General features: G+C 36.6%; 1 protein-coding gene across 1 annotated transcript in view; it reads left to right on the plus strand.

Moving 5' to 3' along the window:
* Nucleotides 1-19732, plus strand: part of LOC107402019 (uncharacterized) — a 474536-nt gene that overhangs the window by 379800 nt on the left and 75004 nt on the right. The gene's annotated exons all lie outside the window — the stretch shown is intronic.

Genomic DNA, 19732 nt, shown 5'->3' on the forward strand with positions numbered 1-19732 from the left:
AAGTGCCTGGGCATCAAAGCTAATAGCAAGTCATAGCAGAAGTCTGGCAGTGGTAGCACACACACTTAATCCCCATCACATGACAGGCAGGTCTCTGTGTGTTCAAGGATACCACCAGCATGGAGACACATGCCTTTAATCTCAATACCAACCATAGAGACCTGAGGTCTGTATAGACAGGCAGTGACAAGGAGGTCATATGGTTGGGTTTATAACCATTGAGAAGGCAGAACAGAAAGTAAAAAAAAAAAAAAAAAAAAAGACAGACACGCAGGAAGTAGGTCTCTTTCTCAGGGGAAGGATGGCAGTGGCAGCGGGTAGTAAGAAGGTGGTCTCAGCTTTTGGCTACTGCTCTCGGACCTCTGGGCTTTTAACTCTGCATTTGGCTCTGTGTTTCTTATATTTTTTTCTGAGAACAACATTTACTGTTTATTAGTGCTGCATAATACAATAAATGCTCTCTCAGGATGAGATTTCATCACTTTCAGTAGATGGACACCGAAGTTTACACATGATAAATAAGATGATAATAGAAATAAATATTAGGAAATTGAGCTTTAAAATACATGCCTGCTTGTGATCTGTAGGAGGAATCTTAGAAGGTCTTATTAATAAAAACAAATCTGAAGCCAGGTATTGGGGTGAATGCTGGAAGATCAGAGAGACAGAACAAGTCACAGCCACCTCACCTTGTCAGTTCCTCAGCTGATCCTATTTCCTCAAAAAAGGAAGATATAAAAATGACAAAAGGTAGAAATTGAATCTACTCTTAAAAAGAAACTACTTGTTTTACCTAGGATAAGTAATGATATTTTTTTTGTCTGAATCTGTCAATGTTAATGGACTAGACATAGTTAGTGTAATTTTTGACTGTATATATTGTATATACTTATTAGATAGTTTTTCTTGTATTAGTTATAAGCTTTTTTTAATTTTAGACAAAATAAGGGGAAATGTGTTTCTTTTTTTAGATTGCTATGGATTTTGGTTTATTGATACAAATTTAAAGTTAGTTTTGTTGTGCTATATATATTTCTACTCTTGTTTAAGGTACTATGTCTATGTAACTCATTTAAAATTGTAATATGTAATTTAAAAATACAGAATAATTAGTCATTTATGATAATCAAACTTATAATCATGTTAGTTACATTTTCTAGATATACATAGATATATATCAATTAGGTAGATAATCTTCAAACATTTCAAAGACCTACAGAATATGGCATTTAAAATGTTTTAAAAACTTAGACTTTTCTGAACAATGAGTCACGTCTGCTCCTGGCAGCCCCAATTATTTCAAAGAGAATGATGGGCATTGAAGAAACTCCATATGGAGTTTGCTTTCTTATTTAATAAAACTATTCAGAATTACATCTACAAAGAAGTTTCTTAAAGTGCTTTCCAAAGTGATTTTATGGTTTCCTATTCCCAAAATAGTATCCTCTTGCTCTTATCTCCATAAGCACTGGACATCATCAGTCATTTTAACTGTAGGCATATGGATGTGGGTAGAATAATACTGATAAACATATTAAGAATGCCCTTCAGGGACTAATTATCTTAAGCACTGAACCCAGTTCATATATCTACCTTTAAGAAATACCTGTTTAAGCCGGGCGGTGGTGGCGCACGCCTTTAATCCCAGCACTCGGGAGGCAGAGCCAGGTGGATCTCTGTGAGTTCGAGGCCAGCCTGGACTACCAAGTGAGTCCCAGGAAAGGCGCAAAGCTACACAGAAAAACCCTGTCTCGAAAAACCAAAAAAAAAAAAAAAAAAAAAAAACCAAAAAAAGAAATACCTGTTTAACAAGGTTGTCCATTAGGATTGTTTTGCTTTTAATGATGGAGTTATAGAATTCTGCATTTTGAAAATTTTTTATCATTCATATGTATTATAGGTATTATTGTCCAGTCTATGCCTTGTATTTTTACAGTTTTACATTGTCTATCAACAGAGTAGATTTTATGTTATCAATATCCATTGCATACAGTTTCTTACTGTGACTAATGTTTTGTAAGCTGTACCTGAAAGTATCAGATTATTGGACTAAAATCAACAATAAAGTCTATAATTCAAGTATTTAGTTTATATCTTTGATCTACCCTGTTTTAATTTTTCTATATACTTAATATAAGGATCAATATTTGATTTCTTTATTAATATGCACTTTAAATTTTTCAGGGTCATTTGTTGAAAGAGCCTCTATTTTCTATTAATTTTATTTTCTTTAAACTTTTATATCTAAAATGAAATGACTATAAATGCATGGCTTATTTTTAACTAGCATGTTCCCTTGATTTTATGTAGCCCTTTATGTAAATATCATTGTCTTAATTACTCTAGATTTATAGAAAACCTTGGAATTAAATTTAAGAATTCCAACATGACTCTCTCTCTCTCTCTCTCTCTCTCTCTCTCTCTCTCTCTCTCTCTCTCTCTCTCTCTCTCTGTCTCTCTCGCTCTCTTCTCTCTCTTTTGAGACAGGGTTTCTCTGTGTAGTTTTGGTGGCTGTCCTGCATCTCACTCTGTAGACTAGGCTGGGCTCGAACTCACAGAGATCTGCCTGGTTCTGCCTCCTGAGTTCCGGGATTAAAGGTGTGTGCCACCACTGCCCAGCACCAACATGACTCTCTTTATGACTCTCTTAACCAGTTGTTTAGCTTATTCTAGGCCATTTATATTCTCTAAATATTATAAAAATTATATTGTTAATCTTCTTTTTAAAATGTTGCCTGCAACAATTTTAAATGGGTTTGTATGGATTCTATTGATCAATTTTTGGAGAATTAGTAATTGTTAACTGACTACCATTGCTATAGCTACCTTGTTCTTAGACAGCATATCTAGTTTAGCTCTGAGTCTAAGAACACTTTAGCTCCAGTTTTTAGAATCTCCTTTATTTCTCTGAATATTTTATATCTTCATGGTGCAAATACTGCAGTTTCTTAAACTGTGGATCTTTTGCAGTTTTGGTTGTAATTGTGATTACTTAAAAAGATTTTTCTATTGCTCACTGCTAGTACATAGAAATGTAATTCAGTTTTGTATAGATCCTATGCCTTTGTGTTGTAGTTGGTTATATATTTCAATAGCTCCTATGTGGATTCATTAGGAACTTCTATATACATAATCATGTGACTTCATGATTAATTACATCTTGATGTCACGTCTGTGCTTTTAATTCATTTTATTTTCCTTCACTAGTATTAATGAGGAGTGCTCAGTGTAAGGATATTTATTGTGTGCCTAATGTTGGTCTTTAAACCAAGTATGATCTTAGAGACTGGTCCTTTCTGTCCCTAGATTACTAATATACTTTACTATAAATGCACGTTGAATTTTCTCAAATCCTGTCACTCAAATCCTTCTCCTTTTTGTTTTGATAATGTGGTGAGGATCATGATTGGTATTCAAAAGTTAAGTCATGGATTCTTGAGAAAACCCCTTGTGGTCACTATATTCCCTTTTAAAAGATTTACAGGATTAACTTGCTAATATTTGTTGCTGATTTCTGAACCTATTCTCATGAAAAAAATATGTCTGTGTTTTCCTTATACCATTTTCAATAATAGAAATGCTAACTTCATGGAATGAATAAAGGAATATTCCTTTCTCCTTCTACTTCCTCAAATAGTTTGCATAAGCCTGGTGATATTTTCCTGAAGATTCATGGATAGAGCTGACTGATCTACATATTTTTTTCTGAAGTCATGTTTAAAATATATTTTCAATTTTTAAATTGATGTGGGTTCATTCAAGTATTCTACTTCTTTTTTAGTAAGTTGGTTAAGTTTCACATCATTAGATTAAAACTGCCACACTATTCTCTTATTGACATTCAATATAAGTAGAATTTAAATTGATATTTCTCTTTTCATTCTTTAAAAAATGTATTACATTTTTATACCTTGTGTAAGAGAAAGAAATAGAGAGAGAGAATGAATGAATGAGAATCAGGTGCTACAATCTATGTGTGGAGGTTATTTCTGTGAATAAATCCCTCCTCTTGAAACTCTAAATCTCAATAGATTTCCTAAATTCCAGTCTCTATTTAACTTATAGAGACAGTCTTCATGGGTGGAAACTCCTTCCCTGCCTATCCCAGGCTTTGGAATGTAACTCTATCTAGAAATCTAGGACCATCTTGAAGTTCATGTCATGTGTTTCCCCTCCCTCTATACTGCCCTGACTATTTTCCAATGTATATATTTTTTTAAAAAAGTAGATGCTTTTTGGCCAAGTTTCTAAAGATAAAGGCAGTTCTTTTATTTTATATTGAAATCAGACACTTAGGCCTATTCTTCCTCATCTTCTACCTTCTGCCCTTCTTTCTTTTCCTATATATCTATATCTATATCTACTATATCTATATCTATATCTATATCTATATCTATATCTATATCTATATCTATATCTATATCTATATCTATATCTATATCTATATCTATATCTATATCTATATCTATATCTATCTATATCTATATCTATATCTATATCTATATCTATATCTATATCTATCTATCTATCTATCATATATATATATATATATATCTTTCTGTCTATTTATTTATTACTCATTCCTCCCACTTCTACTCCTGACAAGCATGCTTTTGAAGCCTGTGGTGCTTTCAAATGCACCATTATTGCATTAGTGGCTTTTGAGCTTTGACTACTATTAAGAGTTCTCCAAAGCAATGAAATAAAATGAAGAGAAAAATCAGAGGAGGTGGGGGGAAGGAGGGAAGAGGGAAAAGGGAGGGATGGAAATGAGAGGGGAGAAAAGAAGAATGACAGATGGAATTATGAGGGGATGTATTAGATTCACTTACATGAAAAGAGGCTGAATCGTTCAGTGATGGCTGTCTGCAGGCTGGAGAGCTCTCTGGAAACCAGTCCCACTCAGTCAAAGAAGCTGAAAGTCACAAGAGAACAGCTACTTATGGTGCATCTCCAATTCAAGTCAAGAGGCTGAAAGGCTTTTAGGGAGTCATTAGTCCTGGTCCCCGTTCAGAGGATGGAGCTGATGGTCACAGGCATTGGAAGTAGCAAAAACTGAAGCTGCTGAAAGAAGAGTAGAATGTGTTTGAAATTCTCGTTTCTTCCACTCAGCGTTTCATTCATGCTCTCAGCCTCCTGCACCATCCTACCCACACTGGGGGTGAATCTTTCTCGTGGAGCTGACGGACCCACCTGCCAGTCTTCTCCCCAAACACCATCATAGTCATCACAGGAGTGAACTTTGACAGTTTAGCTGGCATCTCTCCAAAATTAACCCTCACATCTAGATATAGGACACTTAACTCTGTGCATGTGCATGTGTGTATGTGCGTGTGCGTGTGCGTGTGCGTGTGCGTGTGTGTGTGTGTGTGTGTGTGTGTGTGTGTATGTGTGTAAAACACATCACTTGCTGTACAATGGCTTCTGAAACTCTAGATAAGGCCAAAATGGTAAGTTATTACTGTTATTTTAATAAAACTTGTTTCTGTTTGGTTATATTGTAAAAATGGAAATTTTATGCCATCCATGATTCTCTAAACTTCCTCAGAGAACATTACCATAGTCTGAATATTTATGTCTCAATGAAGTGTGGTCCTAATTAATCTTAACAATAAAAACCCAGAGTCAGATATTGAGGGTAGGAGCTGAAAGATCAGAGAAGCAGAGCAACCAGCCACCAAAGACTTCCTAGCTCTACGAAATCTCACACCAAAGGGGGCCCTGTCTCTATGAATCCTCAGACTGAGTGAGCAGATCCTGTCTCTACCCACCTTATATTCCTAGCTCTACCTCGCTAGTGCGGGGATCAAAAGCATGGTCCTCCCAAGTGCTAGGATAAAAGGTGAGAGCCACCACGGCCTTTTTCTCTTTTAGACTCAGGTTCAATCCCCTGTAGCCCAAGGTGACCTTGAACTCCTGATCTTCCTACTTCCTCCTCCCTAGTGCTGAGATTAAAAGTGTGTGCCACCACTGCTTCTCACCCAGAAAGAAAAGTCATTGTCAGGTGATAGTGGCTGGACATTCATGAATTTGATTAGTGCCAAAAAAAGAGGCCCAAGACACCTCTTACTTACTTCATTCACCATGTGGAGACCCGCAGTTCATAGTCATTTATGGACCTGGTATACAGGCCTTCAGCAGATGTCCAATCGGCTTCTGTCTTGATTTTGGTAGGAAATGAATGCCTGTTTATAAGTCAGCTGGTTCATGGCATTTCGTGATGGCATCCTGAGAAGGTTGAGAGACAACAAGTTAACAGTTCATCTTTAAAATGTAATTATGGCTGACCACTTAGGATTGTATAGGTTATTAGGGATCTGGAGAAAACTGATTCTTCCTCTATCAGTTACCATGGACGGCCATTAGGTCTTCCTCAAAGGTGAAGATTAACCATCACAGAGATAAATTATAAATATACAAAACTTTAACTTGATCCAAGAGAGAAAAATAAAAGATTTCCAAAGACAGTGACTGACAGTTTATAAGAGTCAAGTAATGTGAGAAAAAGGCAATTTGAGGTTTCTTTTTCATCGGAAAGTTTTCACAAATAATGTTTGGGAAAGAGCTTGGATCATAATGGAGAGAATAGGAAAAAAAAAATCCAGAAAGAAACATGGGGAAATAAATCAGAATAACTTAATTTTCAGAAGAAACATGAGCCTAGTGTAGAAGAGGAAGAGATGGCCAGTTTGGTAACTAGACAGCAAACTGTGGATTTAATGCAGGACTCTGCTAGCCCTTTGTGTCCCAGTAAAGGAAGTCCACTGGTTACCATAACAGGCATGTGAATAAGCTTTATTCCCTCCCTGCCTCCTCTTTCAACATTGCCCCAAGATAGCCTTTCAGAATCCAACCCTGAGTTGTCCTTGCTGACACCATCTGCATTTACTCAGCTCCTTCCTCAAACCTGCTTTGCTCTCGCCTCCTTCCTCAAAGCCAACTCTAAAAATTAACACAAGCTGTACGCTGTAATTCAGATGTTCATGCTTGCAAGTAGTGGGTACTACAGGAATACTTGTCCTGTAATACCACCTGATCAGCATTCTCTTGGACTTCCAACCCAGAGCTCATTTAGATATTGATTGTACTTGAATATTATTATTTCATTGCTAGCTGGAGTTTATATATTCCATATTAATTCAGTCTGATTCTAATGAAATTCGAAGTGTATTTAAGTTTATATTTAGAAAGGATCTATTGAAAATGTGAATGAAATCATGAGTGGGATCCACACTGTGTGGAACCATAGCTTTCCTCTGGTCATGCTCTAGTGCACTTTGACTACAGAATCATTTGTTATAGGCACACAAAGGTGGGACAGGTATGAAGTGGGCTTTGATGAGAACCACTATTCTACTATGCCTATATTCACCAAGCACCATTTATGGGATATTACCCTCAGCAGTTAGATTATTCACAGGAAAACATAGATAAGAAAATAGTTACTACATGCAAGAGAGCTTAATTAGTTTTCTTTTAGATTTATTTATTTCAAATGCGATATGAATGTTTTACCTACATGTGTGTTTGCACACCACACTCATGCCTGGTGCCTGCAAAGGTAAGACGAGAGCATTAGATCCTCCCAAACTGGCATTAGGGATGCTTGTGAACTACAATGTGGGTTCTAGGAATCGAATCCAGGTCCTCTGCAGAAGCAGTAAATACTTTAAACCACTGGAACATTTCTCCGCCCCGGAGATAACTTTAGTATTGCATCTATTCTCAATATTTCCAATATAGTCATTTCCAAAAATGAATACAAATGAGAATTAAAGCTTGTCTTCTCATCCCCTCTTTATATATTTATAATACAATGAAAACAGATTGATTCATAATATGTGAAGTAGTCTCCATTTGGTTGTATACTTTAGCATTCTGACTAACAATAATAAAATATCACAATATACATGCTTTGTTTTCCAAATGTTACTCATTTAACTGGAGCTTTTAATAACATATTTTCCCAAACAGCCTTAGGAGAAATATAATAACAGTGACTAGCTGTAATCGGAAAGCAATTGCAGATTGATGACGACCAAAGAGAACAAACAAAATTAAAAATGTATAGGTCTGCTAGGAGAACTTGTTCTGGATTCTTTTTTGCTTTCAAACAACAAAGAAAGGAGAAAGAGCAAACACAGATTCTGGAGAGAACGCTTCAAGCTCTTCTATTCATCCCAAAGAATGTCTGCTTCTCTCCATCACTGGACCTTCCCCAAAGGTAAATACACTTACCCGGAAAGAGCAAGCTGGCTTCTTATGGCCACTGTGTTCTGCAACATTTCCAGAGCCTGAGGAAAGAGACTTGGAGCAAAGGGTAACAGTTGTTTAGAATTGCTGTGCCTGTAGACAGATATAATAAGCACAGGTATAAACGTGGTCTTTGGATGTAAGGGCTCACCCTTCTTATTTTCATGGGGATAAGAGTGGTGTCTAAATAAACCCTGTGACTGGAGACGATTTTAAAGAATCAGACACTACTACCAATGTGGCTAGTGCTGTTATATCTAAGCTGGTGCAATATGTGGGATTAAGGGTTTAAAATGGGGGTGGTAAATATTTTCAGATGTTATGTTTAAAACAGAAGCTGTCTGCATGTTTCTGTAAAAAGACAGAGGGAAAATATTTTGGGCTTCATGAGCTATATTTGAGGACTGATCCAAATATAGAAGTCTGTTGTTGGAGCAATAGATCATATGTTAAGTAACGGTGGGGGTGTGATTTAAAGGCTCATAGGTTGCTCACTCATGCTATAAATTATTAAGAGCTGCTTGAATGTGTCAGTATATCCTTATAACACCTATACTTGGGAGGCTGAGGCAAGAAGAATATTAAGAATGTGAAGATAGCCTGATTTACATAAGGAGTGAAACCCTGTCTTTAAAAATTTCATAAAACCATCAAACAAATAAGTAAATTATTAATATAGGGTACCAGAGTTGAGCCAAAGCACAGATTTCAGTGAATGGGCACAGAAATGGGTGTTGACCATTTGCTGTCAAAGAGGAAGGCCCAATTTGAACCTAGATGACTTGTACTAATATGTATTCCTCTGATGAAAATCATCACTTTTCATGCAAAGGAAGCAACTATCTGAACTTCATAGACCTGCTAATTCCATACTAACCACAAGCCTTTCTCCACAGCAATTTTGTTGATTTTCACAGTGTAAGAAGACACAGAGAATGCACACCCAACAGAGAAGATGCTTCATGTGTCTTTCGGCATCTTGACTATTGAATATAAGCCCAATCAAAGTACTTCAGCAGTTTCAACAAAATTGAATTCTGATGGTTGCATTAAATCAGCAGTTTTCAAGTGTGGTTGATGTTGCTCCCTAAAGGACTTTTAAAAACCTGTGGAGATATTTTTCGGTCATCACAACAGGGGAAGTATTGATTTTGCTATCTTGGGAAGAGACAAGGAATACTGCTGGAAGTCCCACAACACAGGGCAGTCTTTCACTCAAAACCCAAAATATCAACAGTACTGAATTTGAAAACACCTTCACCGGAGCTTAATTGACTCTTTAGTGAAATAATTTCGGGACAAAATAGGAATCTTCCTTTGGAGGATACTGGAGAGACATAAATGCAGAAAGAAAAAGGTCTCAGAACCAAAATCTTTCAGGTAGCTTTCAGAAAGAACTCTGAAAATATTTTTTCTTTTCCAAAAATCAATGCAGGAAGTGAAAATATGTCTCGTAGTTGGGGATTTAAATTCGGTGACTCTCAGAATAGCATTTGAAATCCCTGCTTGGGAGAGAGTTTCTTTGAATTCAGGATGATTTTCCATTTAAATTCTGTAACACCAACCCAGGATATGAAACACGAAATACAGAAACACTTAGGTTTTCTATTATTGGCGTGATATAGTCTGCAAGGACATCAAGGCTGAGCAGTTACTTACCTGGCTAATGCTGAAGATTGGGACTTTGGAAGCAGTGAGCTTGAAGTATGTGGTAAAATAGGAACAGACTCTTGTGGAGTTGGAAAGAGATTAGTGAGGCCTTGGAATTGCCTGGGAACTGCGTGCTTTTCTGTCAGGAAAGCAGGAGCTCAGAAGCAGTTGAGGTTGGGCTGACAGAATCAGGTCAAAGTGTTCTGCTCTATTTTGATGTGTCTTAATATGGAGTTCCTTAGATGCAGTTAAATCTATATGGCTCTGAATCGGGGGGCGGGGGGGGAGAAAAAGCACTATATCAACACAGGGAGTTTCTTCCAGAAACCGACTTTAGGTATGAATATTAACTCATCCAAACGATCAGGAGCTATGGAAACTTCTTGATGCTTCCAAATTATTTAATGTCTATTGAAATAGGGCGTATGAATACAGCAGTAAGACTCTTCATTGAACAAAATGAAACCAACTAGACTAATTATTTGCAGCAATATAAGTAAAGTTTTTGCTACTGGTAAATTGATGTATTGTTATGCAAAATTGAACTGTAGAGTAGCCTCAGGTTTGCAGAAATCTTATCTACATAATGCAGAGTTTCAATGCATGCCATTTTCCTCTACTACTACTTTGTATTTCATGATTGACATAAGGTATATTTTTGAACCAACACTGATACACTGCTATTTTATGACTTTTAATTTTTAATGTTTGATAATTTCATACATACATATTATACAAATGTTTTGTCAAGTCCACTCTCTATTTCATCCCTTTCATTATCTTCCCAATAACATCTATCACTATTTCCTCCCAATTTCATATATTCTTAAAAACATAATCCCATTGATTAGCTGCCCAGAGTGGGAAGAATTAGTCTTTCCTGGGGATGAACCGACTTACTGATGGTCCATTGCAGTGTGGTCATCCCTGAACAATGTACACACAAACAACAAAACAAATACAACAGTCCAAATTTATTTATTTGTTCACATACACATATGTATATAACAATAATAATCAAAGAAAAAGAAGCTATCAATTTGAGAGGCAGCATGGGAGGCGCTGGATTGAGGAAAGGGACAGGGGAAAATAACATAATTCTACTTTAATTCAAACATATTTTTAAGAATTCCATTGTGTTTATGCTAGTTTAGTAAAGAGGTGGTTGTAGGTTCACCTACACCATTCATAACTTCATTAGCACTAAGTACTTGGCTAGGTCTCCAATACCTGGCATAGATTTCTGCTTGTTGAGTGGATCTTAAATCCTATTAGAGAGCTGTTAGGAAGAAATAGTCTTCTCTATGGAAGAAGACACAATTTCGATTTCCAATGCCAAATGTTCAGTCCTGAAAACACACATGCAAGTAAAATTATAGAGACCAAGCTGGTGTATTTAGGAATGTGTGTTTGTGTGTGTGTGTGTGTGTGTGTGTGTGTGTGTGTGTGTGTAAAACAATTAATGAAAAGGAAGCCACAAATTTGAAGGAAAGCAATGAAGTGTATATGGAAGGTTGGTGGGAGGAAATGGGAGGGAGAAATGATGTGATTACATTCTAATATTAAAAAAGAAGAGAAAAAAATCCCATTGAGTCCAATTAGTGCTGCCAGTGATGGGTGATGTCATTCTGTATGCTGTGAAAATGTGTTGTTCTGATTGGTTGATAAATAAAGCTGTCTGGCCAACGGTGAGGCAGAATAAGGTTAGGTAGGACATTCTGTTTTTTTTGTTGTTGTTGTTGTTTGTTTGTTTGTTTTTTCGAGACAGGGTTTCTCTGTGTAGCTTTGCGCCTTTCCTGGGACTCACTTGGTAGCCCAGACTGGCCTCGAACTCACAGAGATCCGCCTGGCTCTGCCTCCCGAGTGCTGGGATTAAAGGCGTGCTCCACCACCGCCCGGCAAGGCAGGACATTCTAAAGAGAGAGGAGGAAGGAGAAAGGCAGAGCGGAGAAGACACTGCCAGCAGCACCATGAGAAGCAAGGTATAAAGATACTGGTAAGCCACAAGCCACGTGGCAAAGTATAGATTTATAGAAATTGGTTAATTCAAGATATAAGAGCTAGTTAGCAAGAAGCCTGCCATGGCCACAGTTTAAAAATAATATAAGCCTGTACGTGTTTACTTGGGTCTGAGTGGCTGTGGGACCCTAGAGCCCTGAGACCTGGGTAGGACCAGGAAATTTTTCAGCTATAAATATATGTAATTTTACTAGGTTGAAGTTAAAAACCTTCCTTTCGTTTAGAAAGAAAAGGAGAAGTGATGGGGGGATGTCTTTCTGTATGCTGTGAAAATATGGGTGTTAACAGCTTAGATGTAAGATTGTAAAACATCGATAGCAAACTTCTGCCCTCCGGGGTTCTCCCATTGTGCTATAAGCCTATATTTAAGATCTCCTCTGAGCTGGGCAGTGGTGGCTCATGCCTTTAATCCTAGCACTTGGGAGGCAGAGCCAGGTGGATCTCTGTGAGTTCGAGGCCAGCCTGGGCTACAGAGTGAGTTCCAGGAAAGGCGCAAAGCTACACAGCAAAACCCTGTCTCGAAAAAAACCAATAAATAAATAAATAAAATAAATTAATTAAACTTTGTTTATGTATTAAATGCCACATGCTATATTAGTGGTTTGCAAGAACATTCATGTGACATTCTATTTTCCTTTTGAAAAAAATCAATTTTTATGAAAAGAAGTCATATGTTTTCAATGAAGATGTATATATCTCAGAAATGTATATTAGTCAGTCCCACCTTGTGCTAACATAATGGAATGTACATACACAAGAATGAGATGCACAGGGTTGGTTGATGGTGGTATAACATATTTTCACGTCATCTTAAATCCAGCTGTAATTTTAAAGATAAATATGAGAAGAAAACTACACAACACAGCCCTCAAATAAACACAACCATAAACCAAAAAATTAACAATGAGATTTGTATAAATTTTATAATTTTACACATGAAAACACAACAGAGCTAAGGTGAAACAAATACATTGTTTTGATAAGTTTTACTCATGTACTAATGATTCCACCTAGATGATTATCAATATACATTCATTTACTACATGCCAGGGTTTGATCTAAAACAGACGGACTTCAAGATTTAAAAATTAATGAACAGTATAGATGAATACTAAGACTAATCAGTAGCCACAGTCTTTGCTACTGACAAGGCAAATTCAAGGGCAAGCAATATTAACCACACCACAGTTTGTTTTGGCTGCTGTAACAAAATAAAATATACTATATAACAAAATAGAAAATATAACAAAATAGAAATTCATTGTGGTTTCAGAGGCTAGAATCCACGATCAAGGCTCAAATTCATTATGTGGTAAGAGTGGGTGGGTGTCTTCGGTCATGGATGACACTTTCTCTCTGGTGGAAAGAGATAATAAGCTCCCTAGGGCCTCTTTTCTAAGGACACTAATCCCATTTATTTGGGCTATGCCCTTATGATCTAATTACTTCCCCAAGGCCCTATCTCCTAGGACTACCAGGATACCAGTCTAAGAATTATAGAGTGAACACAAACATTTAGATAAGAGCAATGAGTGAGGATAAAATTCACAGGGAGTAAACAACAGATGAATTTTTATATATCAAAGAATAAAATATCAACAGCAACATAATAAAAACAACAGAGTGTTGATAAAAAATGATGTGAGTTCAGTGGCTATAAGTTTCACTTACTCCTCACTGCAAATACATGAAATCATCTTGAAATAAATAATACATGGAAGAATGAAGTATAGTAATAAGTTAGGACTAAAAGATAGTCAATGCCTTTATTTCCAAAGCCTAATTTCTGGTATCCAATGTTCTCATTGGGAAACACACACACACACACACACACACACACACACACACACACACTCAATCAATCAATCAATCAATCAATCAATGAAGTACTATCTTGGCCTAAAAACAAATATCAAGTAGAATCTAAGAAGAGTAAATACTGTGGTCGGAATTCTTGAATTCTGGGAAAATTTGTAATCAACACTTGTGGGTCTTTCCATTCCTGTTGTTAAACCTAAAAGTTCTACATAAGGCTTGGAATACACAAGATGCAACTGTAAACTGTCGTCGTCATTTTAAACAAGTGTGCTAATCTGTAGAACCATCTGGACTAGGTATGGCTCTAGGTGGCAAAAACAATATTTCCTGGACATAAGATTAAGCCTGCTTCATTCAGTTATAAGACTTTTATTTTTGAATTTTAATATGTTTTTAAAATTTTAATTTAATCACACGTCCTCCCTCCCATTCCTCTCTCCAAACCCACTCAGATAACCCTCTTTGCTCTCTTTTAAATTCATAACCTCTTTTTTTTTTCATTGTTTTAACATGCATATCTGCTATGGGATGTCTTTCTGTATGCTGTGAATATGTGTTGCTATGCTTGGTCAACAAAGAAGCTGCTCTGGCCTATGGTGAGTCAGGTTATAGCCAGGTGGAAATCCAAGGAGAAAGACAAGAAGAAGACAGAGGCAGAGAGACACCAGCCTTTTGCCCAAGGAACAAAATGCCAGCAGACCTGTAAGCCGTGAACCATGTGGCAAAACATAGATTAATAGAAATAGGTTAATTTAAGATATAAGAGCTAACTAACAAGAGGCCTGCCATAGAATATACAGTTTGTAAATAATATTAAGCCTCTCAGTGATTATTTTATAAGTGGGGCCAGGCAGGACTGGAGAAACCTTCCAACTACACATATCTCTATCTATCTATCTATCTATCTATCTATCTATCTATCTATCTATCTATCTATCTATCTACACATATATTCCTAAATATGCCCTGCTCAGTCCGTATAATGTTATTTTTTTGTATGTTTTTAGGGCTGACCATTTGGGATTGGATAACCAATTGTGTACTCCTCCCAGGAAAAGACTAGTTCTCCCATTCTTAGCATTCCTTAGTTTTCTGTAGATCTTTGTTTAGGGTTGAGGCCTCCTTAGAATCCCTCAAACTAATAATTGAAATGTAAAGCTAATTTTAAGTTCAAGATATCAGTGTGCTTTGGTATTAATAGAGGCAACCTCAATATTTTTCCTGAGGTTTTTTATTCTACAAGCATAGCCTTTATATAGGTGAAAACACTAAACCAGAGTTTGTTAGCAAATATCAAATATATACCAAGCAAGTTCACCATAATCAAGAAACAGATGAACCAACATAGAAGTGTGCATTCAATAATAGAACTACAGAGGAGAATAAAGAGTAGTCTATACATAAAATATTTAATGAAATAAAACTGACTAAGGAAAATGATCAGCTGTCAGATGACTGTTAATTAAAACACAAGAAGTTGTGGAGGTTTAGGGAAGCGGCTCAGTGGATAAAAGTGCTTGCCAGGAAAACATGGTAACCTAAATTAGATGCCTGGAAATCACATGAGAGCTTATCTCAGCTGTCAACTTGACTAGATCTGAAATCAACTGAATTACACGCATGTAGGCACAACTGTGCAGGAATTTTTTAATCACATTATCTGAAAAAGGAAAACTCTCCCTAAATGGGGGTGGCACCTTCTGGTGGCCACCCGAATAGAATGACATAGAAGACAGAAACTTTTTGTGCTTGGCCTGTTTGCCTTCACTCTTGGTGGTGAGTTCATCTGTTCTGTGGCTGTGACATTGCTTCACTCGTACTAGAACCACTTTCTTTAGGATTCCAACGTAGACTGAAGCACAGTAGTTCTCTAGGAATCCTCCAGGCCTTCAGTGTCAGACTGAGACTACTCATCATGGATTGAGCATTGATGGACTACACAAATGATATCATGGAAGCCAATCTAATAAATCCCATATATATATAATACATAGGTATATAATATATATAAATAAATAGAATATTATATATACACACATATATATTAGTTATATCATTTCAGTTCTCTTAGAGAGCCCTTCCTTATACATCATGTAAAAACAGGGTACATATCTGTAATTTCAGCAGCCCTATGTGATGTGAGGCAGAGAGGAGAATCAACGGGAGCATCCTGCGCTAGCTAGCCTATACTATACAGTGCAGTGCCAAAATGTCACAAGAAATCCTGCTTCAGCAAGGTGGAAAGCAAAAACCTACAAATTTCTAAAAGTTGACCTTTTACCTCCACAAATGTAAAATGTATGCGCACGCACGCACACACACAGACACACACACACACACACACACACACAAATGATAAAAAATAATAAAAAATCTACTGAGACTCAGTATGAGTGTGTGAGTATAAGATATATGTAAATGTTTTCAGATGTTCCTACCACTAGGAAAAAAAATCTTAGAATGTAAAATGAGGAAGGTGAATCTGAAGTTTCTATAAAGCAGATTGTGACTGGAAAGAAATGTAAACAAAGCTTCACCCTTCTATTCTCATTAGACAAAATTCCAATCCTATTTTTCTTATTGAAGGAACTGGAAAGCATCTCTCTTGGAGAATTATCTTTTGAAACTACAGTCTAAGGGCTGAGCCCTTAGTCTCAGAAAATTCAGCTAAGTATCTTTTAAAGGTTATTTTCACATTACTAAAAAGACAAATGTTAGATATTGTTCACTCTTGGCTACAGTCACAGCTCCTATTGCCTAGAGACATAGTTTAAGCTTTAAAAATGGATTATGAGTGTTTTATCTGTCCAACGATTACATCTGTTAGTAATGTACCGTATGAAGTTTACAGTTGGTAAAAAAAAAAAAAAATCTTTAACATAGGCTTTTGTACAATGAGATCATATAGAAAAGAAAATGTTACTTGCTGTTTTCTTCTCGCCATTTCTCCCCACATTCATTCCTCCAAGACAGCAACTTTTGTACCTATGTGCTTGAGTAGTGATCCAAATTTGACAATATCCACCCGATGTGTGATTCCTATTTAACAAAGACCCAAGAAAAAAATATCCACAGACTTACAAACAACACAAATTGCTCAGATGGAAAATGTATAATTAACAAAATAACCTATACAGCCTCCAGCTCCTTTACTACAATCTTTGAGAGTACTCCTTACACACATGTAATGAATAAACAATAGGATGATATTGAGTGATACCCCCCAGAAGTTGCACTTTAACTCTGTCTTGAAACCACAAATGTTTAGATTGGCTTTTCTTGAGATACTCATTATTAAATGTTTATCCTACCACTTTATTCTGCAGATATTCTGAAGCCCTAGAAATAACAATTGTAGCTTTCCAATAAGTCTGGGGTTTATTGTATTGATGATGTAATCAAGAGCTAGCTGTGAAGTTGTGGATTTAACAGCCATGCTCTTGCATGTATTGATAAATCCATTCATGCAACAGCAATATTGGACGCCATTTCCAACAGACTGATCTCAGGAAGCTGTTTTCCTTTTCTGTCTCTTCCTTTCTTCTTACCCATTTCTTTAGTAATCTCTTATATTGTTCAGTCTAACAGATGTTACTTTAACCTACACTTTGAACCTCATACTGTAGTCAGTATTTGTTCATTCCCTAACTGATACCTCAACAAAAAAAGTAAAACATCAATTATGAGAAAGAGGTTTATCATCCAGTCATTTGTTTCATGCTGCTACAATTGCCTGTGGTTTGGTTTCAACCATCTAGGGAGTCATGCGTTGGAGCTTTGGTCCCCAGTGTAGGCATGATGGGAGATGGTGTAGAACATTTAACAGGTAGGGCCTGGGGCCAACTAGGCTGCTTCGGGTTCTGCAATCAAAGAACTGGTACTGCCCGTACAATGTGAATTAGTTTCCATGACAAGAAGTTGGTACAAAAGAACATGGCTAGCCTCTTTTCACTGTCTGTCTCCTGGTGTCACCATATGATCTGCCCCCTCTCATTTTTTTATAGAACCCAGGACCACAATGGCTAGGCCCTCCCCCATCAATTAACGATTTAAGGAAACAGACCTACCTACAAACAGACTGTATAAAGGCATTTTCTTAATTGAGGTTCCCTTCTCTCAAGATGACTTCAGCTCATGTCAAGTTGATAAGACACTACTGAGCGCAGGAGACATTTCAGATTCTCTGGTTGTTTCATTCTGATGTCAGCTGCTTACAAGATTGTGGATTCGACTCTATCAAACACCACAAAGAAACGATGTAGGGGCTGGAGGGATAGCTCAGCCGTTAAGGACTAGGCTCACAACCAAAAATATAAGAAAAGATGTAGAACAGAAGCAATGTGATAAAGGAAGAAGAGTGGAACGCAACAAGTCAAACAAGTAGACATTGGTACTCTAAAATAAAGGTTAGAGTTTTGCAGTTGTTGATGTTCCAAGTGAGTCCCATCAGTCTTGCTTACATGTCAGTTGAGGAATTCTTTATTGTATAGTCTGTCCCGTGAGCTGTAGAAGGTCTCAGCTGCATATATGTACACACAAACACACATCTGCCCACCCATCCCACCCATCCCACCCATCCCACCCATCCCATCCCCCCACACACCCCAATTGTGACAAACAAAAGCATTTACAAATATGGCCAAATGCAACATTGGCTGGGAGTCTGTACATAAATCACCCCTAGTGAACTGTGCTACTTCAGATGAATCAGTCATTAAATCTTCAGAGAAAAACCCATGTGGTAGGAAGGATCATTAAAATATAACTTGGCAAGAATTGCCCCCATCTTTTGAAAGATTGGGAAAAGAAGGTGCTGTGATTGATAGTCAAACACACACAGCTGTTAAATGGGAACATTAGAGACTCAAACTCCAGGATTTTGAGCAAATTATTTGTGTTAGTTGCACACAAAATAGTTTGTTTCAAAGATGAGTTGAATTTAAGATTGATTGAATTAATCTAAATACACAGTTTATTTTAAAAAGTGATTTAATTATGCCTTTTATATTTTTTGTTAGAACTTTGCATATTTATTGCCAAGAAAATATTAAAGATACTTCACCTCCAAGTCACTATTCTTGAGGTATTAAAAGTATCCGCATTGAGAGTCAGAAGATGTGGACATATGTGGTTATAAATGTCAGCGTTGATATCTTCTAGAGTTAAGTAGATACCTAAAGACAGTTTTAACACCCTCTTTAAAAACATCATTGCCCTAAGCCCTGGGCTGGCTCAGCTCATCTATATACAAAACTGCCTCTTATTCAAGACCATACCTGTGACCCAGACAGCTTTGAGAGACACAAAAGAGGAAGTCCAGGCTCAGAGGAAGAGCTTGTGTGATAATGACTTCAAATGCACACATTTTAATTTAATTTTCAAACTTTCAAAAGCATTGGTTTTGGTCTTCTCTCTCAAACCTTAGGATTTGTATCAGAAAAAAAAGTAAATCTAGATCTAGAGGAAAAATATCTAGAAGACGGGGAAAAGCAAGAACAAAGGGAGAGAAATAACTGAGCCAAACAAAAGCATTTTCCTATTGAAGATATATCTAAACATATTGCTTTAATTTAAATTTAAAGCCAAATAACTTTTTTAATTAAAATGAATAAAATGTATTGTGAGAAAAATTTAAATTAATAAAGAATACATTACTTCACCCAGCAAAATAATTTGGCATAGTATATTTACAGCTCTGTGTCTAATGAGCAAATGCATTCATACAAATTTTTCTAGACCTTCATGAATTTTGTACTTAGATCTTAAACTATTGAAACATGTAATATAGAGACATGTAAATCTGTAGCTCACTAACTTAGCATCTGAGGAATATGCTGGGTTGAAATTGAACAATTTTTAGGAAATCGAGGAAATAGTTCAATTTTGTGACAGAAATCTGCAAATTGCAAGCAATTAATGAAGGCTAAGAAGAACATAGTGGCTATGGATTCAACATGGTCATAAACGAGTTTCCCTTTGTTCTTTCTAGGAT

Source organism: Peromyscus maniculatus, chromosome 12 (assembly GCF_049852395.1).
Source record: "Peromyscus maniculatus bairdii isolate BWxNUB_F1_BW_parent chromosome 12, HU_Pman_BW_mat_3.1, whole genome shotgun sequence".
Lineage (NCBI taxonomy): Eukaryota > Metazoa > Chordata > Mammalia > Rodentia > Cricetidae > Peromyscus > Peromyscus maniculatus.